The sequence below is a fragment of the Petaurus breviceps genome, unplaced genomic scaffold, assembly GCF_028583685.1.
Source record: "Petaurus breviceps papuanus isolate PSGF00001 unplaced genomic scaffold, PetGlider_PUasm1.0 79, whole genome shotgun sequence".
In the NCBI taxonomy this organism is placed as follows: domain Eukaryota; kingdom Metazoa; phylum Chordata; class Mammalia; order Diprotodontia; family Petauridae; genus Petaurus; species Petaurus breviceps.
This window is the reverse complement of record NW_027186523.1, coordinates 13941139-13948220: the sequence shown is the minus strand read 5'-3', so window position 1 is coordinate 13948220 and position 7082 is coordinate 13941139.

Genomic DNA, 7082 nt, shown 5'->3' with positions numbered 1-7082 from the left:
TAATCAGTAGTAGGTCAGATAAGAATAAACACAAGAGTTAGAATTTCTTTGCTGTTATACATCAGCATTTGTAAAGTATACAGAATAAATTCATCACTCTAGATGTTTTTGTCTAGATTCCCTCTACTCCCCTTCCTCCCTTGGGGAAAGCAGAGAGGGAAATAATTTAGTCAAATCTTCCTATTTTTACCTATAATTTTCTTTCTGAACAAACTAACTATATGCAGAGCCATAGTGAAGTCACAAGTCAGTCAATAAGCATTTTTTAAGTACCTTCTATGTTCCAGGCACTGTGCTAAGTGGTAGGTGTATAAAGAATGGCAAAAGATGGTCCCTGCCCTCAAGGAGCTCACAGTCTAAGTGGGGAGACAACATGCAAATAACTAAGTACAGTTAAACTGTATCCAGGATAAATGGAAATGATCAGCAGAGGGAAGGCACTAGAATTAAAAGGGACCGGGAAAAGCTTCCTGTAGAAAGTAGGATTTAAGCTGGTACTTGAAGCCAGGAGGTAAAGAGGAGGAAGGGGAACATTTTAGGCACAGGGGACACCCAATGAAAGCTAAGAGATGGAGTGTCATGAATAGCATCTTTTCCTGTCTCATTTGTATCTACAAGGTCAAATGATCTCTATTTAGGTGCTTCTTAAACTGTGGGTGTCAGTATGGGGTCTCCAAAAATTTGACAACATTTTGTAAAAGGTTTCTGAATGTGCAATGACCAAAAGTTAATTAAAATCAAGCATGGAATGAATCTGAGATGTTTCCAACATCGCTTGCCTGGTGTTGCATCAGGAAACTTCACTGCAGCCTTGGTCCTGAACACAAAACGTGCACTTTGCACTATGCATGTCCCGGGCCAAGCAACGCCAACCAATGCCTTCTAGAAGCTAAAAAGGATCTCCACTGGAATAATTTTAAGAAGCCAAGCTTGAGTTCTATAAAGTTCCACTTTGAGAGGAGCCCTTGAAAGGGAAATCTGAGGGAAAACACACAGGCATAAAAAGTAACACAAAACTCTTGAGGTTTCATGTAAAAGTTTTTAAATTTTATGTTCTTTAGATTATCTCTTTTTTCTTTTATGGTCCCTTTGATTGTTAAGAATTCTTCCCAGCCCTGCTTGTAAAAGATAGACCCTTCTGTTCTTTAATTTTTTTTTAATGAGGTGGCACTTTGTATTTTGATTATATTATCTGTTTTGGAGATTATTGTGACATATGGTGAAAGATGCTGGTTTATGCCAAATTTCTGCCATGTCTTGTTGAATCTTCCCCTAAGTGGCTAGTGTTCTTGGGTCTATTACACATTGGACTGCTCTATTCACTTGCTTCTGAGTCCTTTTTTTTTAAAAAAAAAAAAATCTATTCTACTGATCTACTTTTAATGAATAGCAAATTATTTTGAAATTACTGTTTCATAATATAGTTTGAGATGGGGCAATAGTATGTCATCATTATTTTTTTATCATTTCCCCTGAAATTCTAAACTTTTTGTTCTTTGAATGAATTTTGAAATTGTTTTTGTCTAGTTCTGTAACAGTTTGATAAGCTAGCACTAAATCTAAATTAATTTGAATATTTTTATTATATTGCTATTGCCTAACCACGAATATTGACTATCTCTTCAAATATGTATGTCTCCTGTTATTTCTAGAAGTCTTGAGTGTGTGTGTTGGTAGGCTAACTTTGAAACATTTTATGCATTTTGTAGTTATTTTGAAAAGAATGACATGATTTATATGGATTTATGTCGTATCCCTCTACTTTGCTGATTCTTTGTGGTTTCTTTGCTGATTTTCTGTGGTTTTCTAAATTTGCAAATAATGATAACTTTGCTCTTTCTTTGCCAATGTTTTTGTATTTTTAATCTCTTTAACCGGAATTATTACTAAATAGAGAGTTTCTAGAATTATAGTGGGGAGAAATGGAACCCTTCTCCCTCTTGTAAATTGTATATTTATTATCTATATTTATTTACTTTTTTTTGCCTTCAATTGTTTTTCAGTCATGTCCAACTCTTTGTAACCCTATTAGGGGTTTTCTTGGCAAAGATACTGGAGTGATTTGCTCAGGGTTACACAATGTCTGAGGCCAAATTTGAACTCAGGAAGATGCCTTACTGACTCCAGCCCCAGCACTCTATCCCATGAACCACCTTGCTGCCCATATTTGTGTATGTATATGTGTTTGTGTGTGTGTGTGTGTATGTATGTGCTGGACTTGTGATTCCAATAGTATAGGGCTCTCTCCAATGAGGAGATAGTTGCCCAGAGTTGCCTTGATGTTAAGAGATTTTCCCATGAGTCACACAGCTAGTATGTGTCAAAGGCAGGTCATTCTGTCATAGACACACACACACGTGCACACGTGCTCACACACACACACACACACACTTTTGCTTATTAAAGAAAAGCTCTTCTTCATCTGTGCATTTTTAGGGTCTTAAATAAATGATTGCTGTATTTTATAGAATTCATTTTTTCATCTCTTGATGATATTGTATGGTATTTGTTGTTTGTATGGTTATTTAATGTTTTTCTGATGTTGAGCCATCCTTGCATTCCTGGTATAAATCAAATTTGTCCATAATGAATAATGTTTTGGACATATTAGAATCATAGGATCACAGAGTTTGAGTTCAAAGGAACTTTGAAAATCATCTAGTCCATCACCCTCACCCCTACCCCCACTTTAGAAATGGGGAAATTGAGATCCAGAGAGGTTGTGATTTGCCCATGATATCTGATACAAGATTTGAACTCAGGTCTTTATGATTACAAATTATTTTTTCTACCCACTATAACACCTAAAGTGCTATAGATCCTTTGCTAAGATTTTATTTTAAATTTTTATGTTAATATTCATCAAAAATTGATTTATGTTTCTCTCTGCTTTGTCCCTCCCTGGTGTAGGTATGAGAAACATATTCAACTTATAAAAATTGTTTTTGTGGAGTGTCTTATTTGTCAAATATTAAGAATGGCTTCTGTTGCATAGTTACTAAAGAACACACCATTGAGTTTTTAGGTTGAGTTGTTAGAAGAACACAACATGTAGACAGGGACTTAGGAGGTGAATTAAGATTTTGTCTTCAGGTTATCCTAGCTATAAAATTGGATCATGTTCTTGCTATCAGATTGCTTTTATCATAGAATTGATCATAGAAATCACACAGGTTAACACATTTAGAACTGGAAGGAATCTTAGAAGTGATCTAGTCCAACTCCCTCATTTTAAAGATGAGAAAGCTGAGGCCCAAAGATGTGAAATGCTTTGCCCAAATTCACATAGAAAGAAAGCAGCAGAGAGAGGATTTGGACTCAAATCCTATGTCTCCAGATCCATCACTCTTTCTTTCCATGGTAGTATACTTCCTCTTAGATAAGAGAATTAAGGCCCAGAGAGACTGGGGTGTGCTCAGATCAGAACTATTAAAGTATTCAAGCCCTGGGCTTCTGACTCCAGATCCTCCTTCATCTTGTTTTATCAACAGGTCTGGCCACTTATTTTATTCACCTGATAGCAGGTTCAAGCTTTCCATACTCATTCATTTCTTCTCATTACCTCCATGTGAGAGTCAGATGCTCTACAGTTGGGTTTGTTGTTGATTGGCATACATGCCATTGAGCGTCTAAAAAGGGCCCTTGAAAAAGTGATGTATGTATGTTCATGTCAATAATCAAATAGAACCAAACTTTTATTAAGCACCTGCTATGTGCAAGTAACTGTGTATATACTCAGTGGTTCCCATACATAGATAGCTTCACAAAAGAAAACCATGGGAAGAAGGAAATTCAATTAATTGTTCATAGCCAAGGTCATCAGAACTCCATTAATCTTTTCTTCTCCTTCCTCCAATCATTACTTTATATAAGACCCAGTTATCACTTCTCACAGTGGGATGGTTTTGTCTTGGGTCTATAGTGGAGACAAGTGACTTTATAGGGATTTTCACAAAGGGAAAAATCAATTTGGGATTAGAAAGGAAAAATGCCTACTTAATCCTAAAACCTATTGTAGGAATCAGTGTGCATACAGAAACTCTGCCACTCAAGCTGCCACTGACTCAGTGGTTGGGGAATTGAATTGAATGATTTGCTTAGAATGGAACCATATATCTTAAAGATCTTCTGATGATGTAGGAACCATCTCATGGAGCTCCAGATAGATGAATCAGTCTGTTAGAGGGTGCAACAAAGGGTGCAACTCCCCAAGCCTGTGTCTACACTCTCTACATGAGTGGTTTCCAAAGTGAGGGTGTGTGGCCCCAAAGAGTGTGATCAACTAATCAGAGGGTAGGACTATGGGGAAGCACATTGTCATACTTTCCGGATGAGCTGACTATGGGGTTTGATTCCAACATAGTCACATCTAGCCTTATTCTCTGTTTCCACCTTCTACTCTGCAAGCCTCTATTCCGAGTTAAATGTGGGTCTCTCAGAGAAGATATATTTTAACCACTGCTTGGGCACCTGTAACAGCAGCCAATAATGTGCCATTGGAAAAATTCTTTTAACCTTCTCCCCCTAACAGACCCACTGCCTGCCCCTTAGGTTACCTGGTGGCTGGGGCAGCAGCTCATGGGAGATGATCTCTGTAGTGTGGGGTAGTGACCAATGGGTAAGAGCCCTACCCTTCATCCTTTTTCATTTTGGGTGGGATAGATTGAGTCTCTCAGATGAAGAGGAGGATGTTGTGATGTGCACTGAAGATCTCATTATATTAGCTTTATCCCCTCCAAACCTGCTTCTCTTCTCCAGCTTCCTTATTTCTGTGTAGGGTGCCACCATCTTTCTAGGGACCCAGTTTGACAACTTTAGTATCATCATTGACTCCTTACTCTTCCTCATCCTTTATATCTCAAACTATTGCCAAATCTTATATCTCCCTCTACATCTTGCATATGCTCCCTGATTTCCACTCACCTGCCACTCCTAGCCTAACTCCTTATCACTTCTCAACTGGACTGCTGCAATGGTCTTCTCATTTGGGTTAGCTGCTTTGTTTCTCTTCTTTCTAATCTATCCTCCATACAACTAGCAGAACAATTTTCCTAAAGTACAGGTCTGACTGTGTTATCCCCCTGCTCAATAAACTCCTGTGGCTTCGTATTGACTTGGGATCAAATGTTATTTTGTCTTTATCTTGATCATTTTAAGGGCACCTGGGTGGTAGAGTGGATAGAGTGCCAGGCTGGGAGTCAGGAAGATGAGTTCAAATCTGGCCTCGGACACTTGCTAGTTATGTGACCCTGGACAAGTCACTTAACCTGTTTGCCTCAGTTTCCTCATCTGTTAAATGAACTGGAGAAGGAAATGCTAACCATTCTGGGATCTTTGCCAAGAAAACCCCAAATGCTGTTGAAGAAAGTTGGACGTGACTGAAAAATGACTAAATAACAATTTTGTATTTTATCATTTACATGATTATATACATGTACAGTATACATTACATATACAGTACATTATATACATGTACAGTAGTACATGTATATAACCAACTAAATACATATTAGAGGTGTACACTATATGCAAATATATAAAATACATATATTTTATATATATTTATATATACACATATTTTATATATGCATGTGTATATATATTTGTGTATAAATATTTTATATATGTATATGTATTATATGAGTATGTGTATATATAAATTTTCTGGGAACGCATGATCAACAATGTTTGGACATTACTACTTTGGAAGTAGGATTTCCAAGTACTTTGCATCACTTGGAATAAGCTAGCTAGTTCCAAGCTTTTTCATTAGGCTAGGGACTTCCCTCTGGCCCCATCACCTGCTGCATTTCTTCCCCAAGCTGCCCCCTCCCCCATTGGTTTTTATGAACAAGTAAGTGAAACTTAGTGTCTGAGCTAAGCCAAAGGTTACCCAGCACAAGAGGTGCTGTCTTCTTGCTCTTCAATTTCTGCTCTTTAGGTACATGGCTAAATCATTTTCCAATGGAATATGATAGTTTATCTTGCCATTCTACTATTTGATCTCCCAGAATAGCATCTAAGAGACTACCTAACAAGATAACAGATAAGTGCTAATGATGGTGCACCGTCCCAGCCCCATGGCTGATGATGAAAGCTCAACCAAATCCCTGAGGAACAAATTCATTCACCAGGTGCTTGGATCTAAATGGCAGGTTCTTTGGGGCTCTAAGGCTGTTCTGGAGTCTTAACTATACAGAACCAGTTGGGGGTTTCTTTGGGCTTAGCCATTTTTCCAGAGTTGACTCTCCAGACTTAACAGCTCTCCTTGCCAGGAGAAAGGAAGAAATGGGGGAAAGACAACTAGATTTTCTCTCCTAAGGGAGGAGAATATTCTCCTCTTAAAAGACAGGGACCATTGGTTATTGTTTCTTGTGGTTTTTTTCCAACTCTTGTTCTGTGCCTCCCCATTTTCTCTCTGGAGATTTCACGTGTTAAAATCTCATTGGTGCATTTTTTGTTGTTGTTCAGTCATTTCAATCGTGTCAGACTTTGCTTGGCAAGGATACTGGAGTGGCTTGCCATTTCCTTCACCAGCTTATTTTATGAATGAGGAGCTGAGGCAAAGATGTTAAGTGACTTGCCCAAGGGTCACACAGCTAGTAAGTGTCTGAGACAAGATTTGAATTCAAGAAAGATGAGTTCCTGATTCCAGGCCAGGCATTCTATCCACTGTGCCACATTACTTCTCCAATCTGGACACAAGACATTTAATTAAATTTGGCATTTATTCATTCCAAGGAGCCTAAAAGGGGCTGGGAGGAGGGGGAGAGTGGGAACGGGGATGGGATCCCAGGTAAAAGATAATTACTAATTCCAAGGTGACCTGGCCCAGTTCTGCTTTTAAGTTCAGGATCTTCCTCAAGGATAGTATTCCCTATCTAGGAGTCTCTCTTGGGCTCTGCAGCAGTAAAGATTACCTGGTACCAGTAGTTGAATTTTCTGAAATCCCTCCCTTTCTGTAACTATCCACTTTCTTAGAGCCTCTAAGCTCCCATGGCAAGTGAGGGAGGGATGGAGAAGGAGGAAGAGGAGGAGGAGGAGAGAGAGAGAGAGAGAGAGAGAGAGAGAGAGAGACAGAG